The following is a 12,427-nucleotide window of genomic DNA, read 5'->3' as shown; positions in this document are numbered from 1 at the left end:
ACGTTGTTTCAACTCAATTTGTCAATGCATTGTGACATGGGAAATACATTTTTTTTTAAAGTCATTGTTTTGATGGTGAAATTTCTACCACAGGATTATGTCATCGTGATAACCACATTTCAAAATAGGCAAACCTTGTATAAAATATGTTGTATTTGAAGAGAACACACGATTTCGAAATGACTCAATATGGGTCAAAATTCTACAGAGATCCAGGACCATATGCATTTCAGTTAAAATAACAACCCATTGTTTATTTTCCAGGACAAATTATGTCCATGAATGTTTCATGTGTGTTTAATACAGTCGCTTCACAGATGGTTTTGGTATTTTAACCTGCATGTCATGAACTCGTCTGTTGAGGATAGACAAAATCGCACACTCACAATGGTGCACTCGCGGAGCCGGCTCGTCAGCATGTAATGGGTAGTTTAGGGTAGTTTCTCTGGACCCCCCCTTCCCTAAAAATAAAATATGCGTCACAAGCTGACTACATTGGGCACGGGCATGCATCCTCGTGCACCATCACGCTTTTGTTGATTTTGTCCATCCACACCAGCGTTCTGCTGTCATCCAATACATAGTGCCAACTGTAAAGTTTGGTGGAATATGAATAATGGTCTGGGGCTGTTTTGCATGGTTTGGGCTAGGACCCTTAGTTCCAGTGAAGGGAAATCTTAACGTTACAGCATACAATGACATTCTAGATGATCCTGTGCTTCCAACTCGTGGCAACAGTTTGGGGAGGGCCCTTCCCTGTTTCTGCATGACAATGCCCCCGTGCACAAACACGAGGTCCATACAGAAATGGTTTGACGAGATCGGTGTGGAAGAACTTGACAGGCCTGCACAGAGCCCTGACCTCAACCCCATCGAACACCATTGGGATGAATTGGAATGCCAACTGTGAGCCAGGCCTAATCGCCCAACATCAATCCCCGACCTCACTAATGCTCTTGTGGCTGAATGGAGGCAAGTCCCTGCATGAATGTTCCAGTATCTAGTAGAAAGCCTTCCCAGAAGAGATATAGCAGCAAAGGGGGGACCAACTACATATTAATGCCCATGATTTTGGAATGAGATGTTCGACATCCACATACTTTTGGTAATGTAGTAATGTATTTCTTATAAGCGCCCGGATTAGTGTCCCGCTCCTTGAAAGCGGCAGGGGACCACTTCTGAATTGAGCGAGTCACTGGTACTTCCTGCTTTGGTTTTTGCTTGTAAGCAAGAATCAATTATGGTCAGATTGTGCTTGCTTATGGCCTTATACAGCTCGTTGAGTGCGGTCTTAGTGCCAGCGTCGGTTTGTGGTGGTAAATAGGCGGCTACAAAAAATATAGACGAAAACTCTTTCGGTAGATAGTGTAGTCTACAGCTTATCATGAATTACTCTACCTCAGGCGAGCAATACCTTGAGACTACCTTAATATTTGACATTGCACACCAGCTGTTATTGACAAATGGACACACACCCCCACCCCTCATCATACCAGATGTAGCTGTTCTGTCCTGCCGATGCACGGAAAACCCAGCAAACTGTATATTATTTGTGTCATCGTTCAGCCACGAGTCGGTGAAACATAAGATATTACTGTTTTTAATGTTCTGTTTGTACAATGGTCTCGATTGGAGCTAATCCAGTTTATTCTCCATTGATTACACCAATAGAATGGATGGAAGAGGCGGGCTACCCACTAGCCAATGAATTCTCACAAGGCACCCTGATCTGCGCTCCCAGTATCTCCTTCTTTTCTTCATGTGAATGACGTGGATTTGGTCCTTGTCTGGGAGCAACATTATATCCTTCTCATCAGACTCTTTAAAGAACAAATCTTCCTCTAGTTTGAGATGAGTAATCACTGTTCTGATATCCAGCAGCTCTTTTTGGTCATAAGAGGCAGTAGCATCAACATTATGTACAAAACAAGTTAAAAACAATGCGAAAAGACACAACAAATAGCACAATTGGTTAGGAGCCTGTAAAACGGCAGCCATCCCCTCATTTCAATATTACTTTTAAAATCAAATAAATCTTACAAACTAATGTAACATTCAACCTTAAAATGATGAACACATCCATGGCCACAGTTTGAGGTTACTGTAAGTATAAATGTCTTCTTATGTAATCAAGTTCAAGATAGCATGCATAGGTCATCGCAGGTCAGTGGAGATTTTCACATTGTGTAATAATCTGCCCATGTACTTTTAATGTAATCTCAACTGCAATCCGGATCATTTGGTTCTGCTATTAGATAAAGCACAGTGATAACACATTCATCTGTTTTAAAAATAAATAAAATATCTGACATTGTATTCCCATTTGAATTTTCCTGTGCTTTTAAATGGTTGTGTGACAACTAAAACAAAAATCTAAATGTTTTATTTGGTTAGGATTTTAGTTGGTTGAAGGCATAGTGATAACAGATTTGAAATTCAACTAACTTGTGGTTGTGTTTTTGAGTGGGTGAATATAGGTTGTATTGTCATTGATCAACGTCTCAACCAAATATTACCCAATTATCCACGTTGAAATGACGTGGTGTGCCCAGTGGGAAAAGTTTCTATGAGGCTCTGAGTGGAAGGAGTGGGGAAGGGGTGGGGTCATATGGCTTCTATGAGGCTCTGAGTGGAAGGAGTGGGGAAGGGGTGGGGTCATATGGTTTCTATGAGGCTCTGAGTGGAAGGAGTGGGGAAGGGGTGGGGTCATATGGTTTCTATGAGGCTCTGAGTGGAAGGAGTGGGGAAGGGGTGGGGACATATGGCTTCTATGAGGCTCTGAGTGGAAGGAGTGGGGAAGGGGTGGGGTCATATGGTTTCTATGAGGCTCTGAGTGGAAGGAGTGGGGAAGGGGTGGGGTCATATGGTTTCTATGAGGCTCTGAGTGGAAGGAGTGGGGAAGGGGTGGGGTCATATGGCTTCTATGAGGCTCTGAGTGGAAGGAGTGGGGAAGGGGTGGGGTCATATGGCTTCTATGAGGCTCTGAGTGGAAGGAGTGGGGAAGGGGTGGGGACATATGGCTTCTATGAGGCTCTGAGTGGAAGGAGTGGGGAAGGGGTGGGGTCATATGGCTTCTATGAGGCTCTGAGTGGAAGGAGTGGGGAAGGGGTGGGGTCATATGGTTTCTATGAGGCTCTGAGTGGAAGGAGTGGGGAAGGGGTGGGGTCATATGGTTTCTATGAGGCATTGAGTGTGACAACATCACAGCCAGACGACCCATGGCGGTAATATGTAGGAGGACATAGAGGATGAATATTAAAAGTAAAATTATCAAAATATTTCCAATTACAGGTGTAACCAAGGTGATGGCTGATCAACACAAAAGGGGCCATTAAAAAATAAATAAGTGATCACATGCTGTGGATGATTCTAATAGAGCCCTGGATGCTTTAAGGGGGGTCTAAATAATGCTAATTGAACCATTCTCCTATTTGTTTAGAATGACATTTGTACTGCTACAGTGGAAAATATTAAAAGCTAATTCCAAATGAAAGAAACACCCCCACCTCTGTGTCATGTTTAAATATAAAACACATCCAATGTGACTGTACTTGACTCTCAGGGCACATCCTTACATCATGTTAATGTACTGTATGTACTAGAAACAGCTGGACCTGACAGTGGCTCTTCAGACAGAACCACAACGAGCCACCGCCATGATATGCCCACAACTTGATATAAGAACCTTGACATGAGGACAATGAGTTACTATCCCAAGTAATGTTGTAGCATTACATAGTGTTGGAAAACATCAGTTTGTTATTTGAAAGGAGATATGTGTACAATCTTCTGATGTGTCCCATACTTGAACTGGATGATTTACCAAAAACAATTGGATTAGCAGACAATGCCATGAAAAGGTTTTTGCCCCCCTCCTCCTGATGTTCTCTATTTTTGCATATGTTCTGCTACTGAATGTTATTAGATCTTCAACCAAAACCTAATATTAGATCAAGAGAACCTGAGTTTACAAATAACCCCAAAAAAGGATACTTGTTTGATTTATTTCACTAACAAAGTTATGCAACACCCCCACAACACACCAATCCACACAATACCCCATAATGACAAAGAAAAAACGTTTTTTAGAAATATTTGCAAATGTATTCAAAATAAAAAATGGAACTATTACATTTACATAAGTTCAGACACTTTACTCAGTACTTTGTTGAAGCACCTTTGGCAGCGATTACAGCCTCTAGTCTTCTTGCTTATGACGCTACAAGCTTGACACACCTGTATTTGCAGAGTTTCTCCCATTCTTCTCTACATATCCTCTCAAGCTCTGGTCAGGTTGAATAGGGAGCATTGCTACACAGCTATTTTCAGGTCTCTCCAGAGATGTTAGATCGGGTTCAAGTCCGGGCTCTGGCTGGGCTACTCAAGGACATTCAAAAGACTTGTCCCAAAGCCACTCCTGCATTGTCTTGGCTGCATGCTAAGGGTTTTTGTCCTGTTGGAAGGTGAACCTTCGTCCCCAATCTGAGGTCCTGAGTGCTCTGGAGCAGGTTTCATCAAGGATCTCTCTGTATTTTGCTCCGTTCATCTTTCCCTCGATTTTGACTAGTCTCCCAGTCCCTGCCACTGAAAAACATCCTCACAGCATGATGCTGTCACCACCATGCTTCACCGTAGAGATGGTGCCAGTTTTCCTCCAGATGTGACGACTGGCAATCAGGCCAAAGAGTTCAATCTTGTTTTCTTCAGATCAGAGAATCGTGTTTCTCATGGTCTGAGTCCTTTAGATGCCTTTTGGCAAACTCCAAGCGGGCTGTCATGTGCCCTTTACCGAGGAGTGGCTTCCGTCTGGCCACTCTACCATAAAGGTCTGATTGGTGGAGTGCTGCAGAGATGGTTGTCCTTCTGGAAGATCCTCACACCTCCATAGAGGAACTCTGGAGCTCTGTCAGAGTGACCATCGAGTTCTTGGTCACCTCCCAGACCAAGGCCCTTCTCCCCCGATTGCTCAGTGTGGCTGGGTGGCTAGCTCTAGGCCAGTCTTGGTGGTTCCAAACTTCTTTAATTTAAGAATGATGGATGTGTCACGCCCTGACCTTGGAGAGCCTTTTTATTTCTCTATTTGGTTCGGTCAGGGTGTGATTTGGGTGGGCATTCTAGTTTTTCTATTTCTATGTTGGCCGGGTATGGTTCCCAATCAGAGTCTATCGTTGTCTCTGATTGGGGATCATACTTAGGCTGCCTTTTTCCCCCTTTAGTTTGTGGGATCTTGCTTGTGTGTAGTTGCTTTCTGCACTGCATGTAGCTTCATGTTCGGTTGTAGTTCGGGTTATTGTTCTTTCCTGTTCATCAAAAATAATGATGTACGCTTACCACGCTGCCCCTTAGTCTGATTCTTCCATCAACGAACGTGACAGGATGCCACTGTGTTCTTGGGGACCTTAAATTCTGCAGAAAATATGCACTTCCCCAGATCTGTGCCTCGACACAATCCTGTCTCTACAGATAAATTCTTCGACCTCTTGATTTGGTTTTTGCTCTGACATGCACTGTCAACTGTGGGACCTTATATAGACAGGTGTGTGCCTTTCCAAATCATGTCCAATTAATTGAATTTACAACAGGTGGACTCCAATAAAGTTGTAGAAACATCTCAAGGATGATCAATGGATACAGGATGCACCTGAGCTCAATTTCGAGTCTCATAGCAAAGGTTCTGAATACTTATGTAAATAAGGTATTTTTTTTTTGCTTTGTCATTATGGGGCATTGTGTGTAGATTGATGAGGAAAATTGTTAACTTAATCCATTTTAGAATAAGACGGTAACGTAACAAAATGTGGAAAAGTAAAGGGTTCTGAATACTTTCCGAATGCACTGTAGATATACCGCTGACACTAAGGTTCACACACTTTTCCTGGCCGGCATCACAGTGATGAAGATAAACTCAGCAAGAAACGAAAGGTCCTCTCACTGTCAACTGCTTTTATTTTCAGCAAACTTAACATGTGTAAATATTTGTATGAACATAACAAGATTCAACAACCGAGACATAAACTGAACAAGTTCCACAGACATGTGACTAACAGAAATTGAATAATGTGTCCCTGAACAAAGGGGGGGTCAAAATCAAAAGTAACTGTCAGTATCTGGTGTGGCCACTAGTTGCATTAAGTACTGCAGTGCATCTCCTCCTCATGGACTGCACCAGATTTGCCAGTTCTGTGAGATGTTACCCCACTCTTCCACCAAGGCACCTGTAGGTTCCCGGACATTTCTCTGGGGAATGGACCTAGCCCTCACCCTCTGATCCGACAGGTCCCAGATGTGCCCAATGGGAATGAGATCCAGGCTCCTCACTGGCCATGGCAGAACACTGACATTCCTGTCTTGCAGGAAATCACGCACAGAACGAGCAGTATGGCTGATGGCATTGCAGGAAGGGTACCACATGAGGAGGGAGGATGTCTTCCGTGTAACACACATCGTTGAGATTGCCTGCAATGACAACAAGCTCAGTCCGATGATGCTGTGACACACCGCCCCAGACCATGACGGACCATCCACCTCCAAATCGATCCCGCTCCAGAGTACAGGCCTCAGTGTAACGCTCATTCCTTCGATGATAAACGTGAATCCGACCATCACCCCTGATGAGACAAAACCGTGACTTGTCAGTGAAGAGCACTTTTTGCCAGTCCTGTCTGGTCCAGCTATGGTGGGTTTGTGCCCATAGGTGATGTTGTTGCCGGTGATGTCTGGTGAGGACCTGCATTACAACAGGCCTACAAGCCCCCAGTCCAACCTCTCTCAACCTATTGTGGACAGTCTGAGCACTGATGGAGAGATTGTGCGTTCCTGGTGTAACTCGGGCAGTTGTTGTTGCCATCCTGTACCTGTCCTGCAGGTGTGATGTTCGGATGTACCGATCCTGTGCAGGTGTTGTTACACGTGGTCTGCCACTGCGAGGACGATCAGCTGTCTGTCCTGTCTCCCTGTAGGTCTGTCTAGGGCGTCTCACAGTACGGACATTGCAATTTATTGCCCTGGCCACATATGCAGTCCTCATGCCTCCTTGCAGCATGCCTAAGGCACGTTCACGCAGATGAACAGGGACCCTGGGCATCTTTCATTTGCTGTTTTTCAGAGTCAGTACAAAGGCCTCTTTAGTGTCATAAATTTTCAAAACTGTGACCTTAATTGCCTACCATCTGTAAGCTGTTAGTGTCTTAACGACCCTTCCACAGGTGCATGTTCATTAATTGGTCATGGTTCATTGCACAAGCATGGGAAACAGTGTTGAAACCCGTTACAATGAAGATTTTTACGAATTTTCTTTGAAAGACAAGGTCCTGAAAAAGGGACATTTCTTTTTTTGCTGAGTTTAGGTAGGTGGTAGTCCATCAGATAGAAGTTCTACAGAGATTAGAGTGAGTGAGCGTGCAAGTGTGTAATACTACAGACACACATTGAGGCTGTTCAGGCCGCTGGATGACTATAGGGTTACCACCACACGGTCCTGTAGATATAAATGTGTGTGTTTGTACCCGTGGGTGTGTGCTCCTTTAGATGTTGATGTACTGAACAAACAGCGCCACCAGCAGGTAAAGAAAGAGCAGGAACTCAAACAGCAGGCTGCTGTCCAATGGGAGTTCAGGGATCTGGGAGTGACGGACAGGTTCCGCCGTGATGAGGTTCTGAGAGGGGCGGGGCCGAGAGACCCACACAGTTACGCTCCTAGTTAGTGCGTGTGTTTGTGGTGCAGTGTGAATTGGCTACAGGAATAGGGCCTAGGTGTCTGTAACATGGTCCCAGATTTGTGCTCTTGCCAACTCTATTGCTGTCATTGTCAAGCCAAACATTTGTCATCACCCAGTAGTGACAAGGAGTTTAGCATGATGGCACAAACAGACTGGGACTCAGGCTAAGGTCTGCAGCAGCGAGGAATGTGTGTCTGAATGTGTGGAAGAACATGTTGTGGCGAGAACAGAACAGTGGAAGACATCTCTCCTCCTCCTCTGTGTTGCCATACCTTCTTACCCCTCAGGGGAAATATTGCTACTCCCCCCTCAGTCACATCACTGATTTGTTTGACTAACCTAACCTCTATTTTGTTAGAGCAGTGTTTCCCAACTCCAGTCCTCCAGTTCACCAACAGTACACATTTTTGTTGTAGCCTGGACAAGCACACCTGATTCAACTTGTCAACTAATCACCAAGTCCTCAATGAGTTGAATCAGGTGTTCTTGTCTGGGGGCTACAACAAAAATGTGTGCTGTTGGGGATACTCAAGGACTGGAGTTGAGGAATACTGTGATAGAGAAGGTGGGAGAGAAGATTCAATTGCAGGTATCTTACATTACAGGTTGGGAAGAAATAAAATGTGATCGTCTTGCAGACTGATAGTCAACTTCAAAACAATTCTCAGAAGGGAGTCAGATCAAATAGGCTTACACATTTCATTTTCCATGGAGCCTTGTGTGAATAAATATAGCATGTGTGTGTGTGTTTTGGGGACGAGGATGTTAAACCTGCTTGTTGTAGTACAGTACTGTACCCGTCCTCTCTCTGTGTGTCATCCCCCCTCATTAATTTCTCACCTGTTCCTGGATCCATTGCTATTGCTGAGGCTTCCTCCTACCACAGCCACTCCTCCACTGCAGGCACCTCCACTCTATGCCTCTCTGCCTAGACAAGCACCCAGAGACCATCACCACTACTTCACAGCCTGACCCGACGCAGCCAGGCCAACCATAAAAACAAGAGATAATATAAGAATGGAAACATTAGAACACTATGACAAATCTGGGAAACCAGGCCTGGTATTCATAGTTGACTTTCAAAAGGCTTTTGATAAAGTATGACTGGAATTTATTTACATTTTGGAGAATATTTTATACAATGTGTTACATTTATGTATAGTAACCCTAGGTGTAAAATAGTAAATAATGGCTACTTCTCAGAAAAGTATTAAACTGTCAAGAGGAAGCTGTACGGTGTTTCCTCTGACACATTGGGGCAGCTGGAGATTTTGCTTCGAAAAGACAGAATCCTTACATCACACTGTAAAGTCCATGGAGAATAAGAGCACCTGCTCACAGCTGCCCACTGTACAGAGGCTAGGAAACACTGTCACCACCGATAAATCTACAATAATCGAGAAGCATTTTCTTTATGACTGGTCATGCGTTCCACCTGGCTACCCCTACCAGGCTACCCCCTGGGAGGTTAACAGCTCTGCACCCCCGACAGCCTCACCATTTGTCCTTCACCCAAATCCAGATACCTGATGTTCTGAAAGAACTGCAATATCTGGACCCCCACAAATCTGCTGTGCTAGACAATCTGGACCCTCTTTTTCTAAAATTGCAACCCCTATTACTAGCCTGTTCAACCTCTCTTTCATATCGTCTGAGATTCCTAAAGATTGGAAAGCTTCCACGGTCATCCCCCTCTTCAAATGGGGTGACACTCTAGACCCAAACTGTTACAGACCTATATCTATCCTACCCTGCCTATCTAAAGTCTTCGAAAGCCAAGTTAGCAAACAGATCACCAACCATTTCGAATCCCACCGAACCTTCTCCGCTACGCAATCTGGTTTCCGAGCTGGTCATGGGTGCTCCTCAGCTACGCTCAAGGTCCTAAACGATATCAGAACCGCCATCAATAAAATACAATACTGTGCAGCCGTATTTATCGACCTGGCCAAGGCTGTCAATCACCGCATTCTTATAGGCAGACTCAACAGCCTTGGTTTCTCTGCCTTGCCTGGTTTACCAACTACTTCTCAGATAGAGTTCAGAGTGTCAAATCGGAGAGCCTGTTGTCCGGACCTCTGGCAGTCTCAATGGCGGTGCCACAGGGTTCAGTTCTCGGGCCGACTCTTTTCTCTGTATACATCAATGATGTTGCTCTTGCTGCTAGTGGTTCTCTGATCCACCTCTACGCAGACAACACCATTCTGTATACTTCTAGCCTCTCCTTGGACACTGTGTTAACAAACTTCCAGATGAGCTTCAATGCCATACAACACTCCTTCTGTGGCCTCCAACTGCTCTTAAATGCAAGCAAAACTAAATGTATGCTCTTCAACCGATCGCTGCCCGCACCTGCCTGCCCGTCCAGCATCACTACTCAAGATGGTTCTGACTTAGAATATGTGGACAACTACAAACACCTAGGTGTCTGGTTTGACTGTAAACTATCCTTCCAGACTCACATTAAAAATCTCCAATCCCAAATTAAATCTAGAATCTGCTTCCTATTTCGCAACAGAGCATCCTTCACTCATGCTGCCAAACATACCCTCGTAAAACTGACGATCCTACCAATCCTTGACTTTGGTGATGTCACACACAAAATAGCCTCCAACACTCTATTCAGCAAATTTGATGTAGTCTATCACAGTGCCATCCATTTTGTCACCAACGCCCCATATACTACCCACCACTGAGACCTGTATGTTCTCGTTGGATGGCCCTCGCTTTATATTCGTCGCCAAACCCACTGACTCCAGGTCATCTATAAGTCTTTGCTAGGTAAAGACTGGAACGAACTGCAAAAATCACTGAAGCTGGAGACTCATATCTCCATCACTAACTTTAAGCATCCGCTGTCAGAGCAGCTTACCGATCATTGCACCTGTACATAGTCCATCTGTAAATAGCCAACCAACTACCTCATCCCAATATTGTTATTAATGTTTTGCTCCTTTGCACCCCAGTATCTCTACTTGCACATTCATCTTCTGCACATCTATCACTCCAGTGTTTAATTGTTAAATTCGAATTATTTCACCACTTTGGCCTATTTATTGCCTTACCTCCCTAATCTTACTACATTTGCACACACTGTATATATACTTTTCTATTGTGTTATTGACTGTACATTTGTTTATCCCATGTGTAACTCTGTGTTGTTTGTGCCGCACTGCTTTTCCTGTCTTGGCCAGGTTGCAGTTGTAAATAAGAACTTGTTCTCAACTGGCCTATCTGGTTAAATAAAGCTGAAATACAATATATAAAAATAACTAATGTAAAATATACTGTGTCTGTAAAATGTATGTAGTATGTATTAGCTGGAAGTAGAAGCCTAAGTGCTGTTGTACATTAGTTTACTCCAATTAGAGGGGGTGGTAGGGTTAGGGGAAAAAAGGGAAAAATATATATATATAAATAATATATTTAAAAAAATAAATATATATATACAGTACCATTCAAAAGTTTTGCACACACCTTCTCATTCAATGTTTTTTCTTTATTTTTTACTATTTTCTACATTGTAGAATACTAGTGAAGACCTCAAAACTATTAAACAACATATATGTAATCATGTAGTAACCAAAAATACATAAATACATTTTAGATTTTAGATTTTTCAAAGTAGCCACACTTTACCTTGACGACAGCTTTGCACACTCCAGCCATTCTCTCAACCAGCTTCACCGGGAATACTTTTCCAACAGTTCACAAATATGCTGAGCACTTGCTGGCTGCTTTTCCATCACTCTGCAGTTCAACTCATCCCAAACCATCTCAATTGGGTTGAGGTCGGGTGATTGTGGAGGCCAGGTTATCTGATGCAGCACTCCATCAATCTCCTTCTTGATCAAATAGCCGATACACAGCCTGGAGGCTCATTGTCCTGTTGAAAAATAAATGACATCCTACTAAGCGCAAACCAGATGGGATGGCGTATGGTTAAGTGTGCCTTGAATTGTAAATAAATCTCTGACAGTGTCACCAGCAAAGCACCCCCACACCATCACACTTCCTCCTCCATGCATCACATTGGGAACCACACATGCGGAGATCATCCGTTCACCTACTCTGCGTCTCACAAACACATTGCGGTCGGAAGCAAAAATCAAAAAATTGGACTGGTCTAATGTCCATTGCTCGTGTTTCTTGGCCCAAGCAAGTATTTTCTTCTCATTGGTGTCCTTTAGTAGTGGTTTCTTTTCAGCAATTTGACTATGAAGGCCTGATTCACACAGTCTCCTCTGAACAGTTGATGTTGATGTGTTTGTTACTTGAACTCTGTGAAGCATTTATTTGGGCTGCATTTTCTGAGGCTGGTAACTGAACTTATCCTTTGCAGCAGAGGTAACTCCGGGTTTTCCTTTCCTGTGGCGGTCCTCATGAGAGCCAGTTTCAAAATAGCGTTCAATGGTTTTTGCGACTGAACTTGAAGAAACTTTAAAAGTTCTTGAAATTTTCAGGGTTGACTGACCTTCATGTCTTAAAGTAATAATGGACTCTCATTTGTCTTTGCTTATTTGAGCTGTACTTGCCATAATATGGACTTGGTCTTTTATGAAATAGGGATATCTTCTGTATACCCCCGTACCTTATCACAACACAACTGATTGGTTCAAAAGCATTAAGAAGGATAGAAATTCCACAAATTAACTTTTAACAAGGCACACCTGTTAATTGAAATTCATTCCAGGTGACTACCTCATGAA

This window comes from Oncorhynchus keta, chromosome 6, assembly GCF_023373465.1.
Source record: "Oncorhynchus keta strain PuntledgeMale-10-30-2019 chromosome 6, Oket_V2, whole genome shotgun sequence".
NCBI lineage: Eukaryota > Metazoa > Chordata > Actinopteri > Salmoniformes > Salmonidae > Oncorhynchus > Oncorhynchus keta.
Note: the sequence above shows the minus strand (reverse complement) of the source record.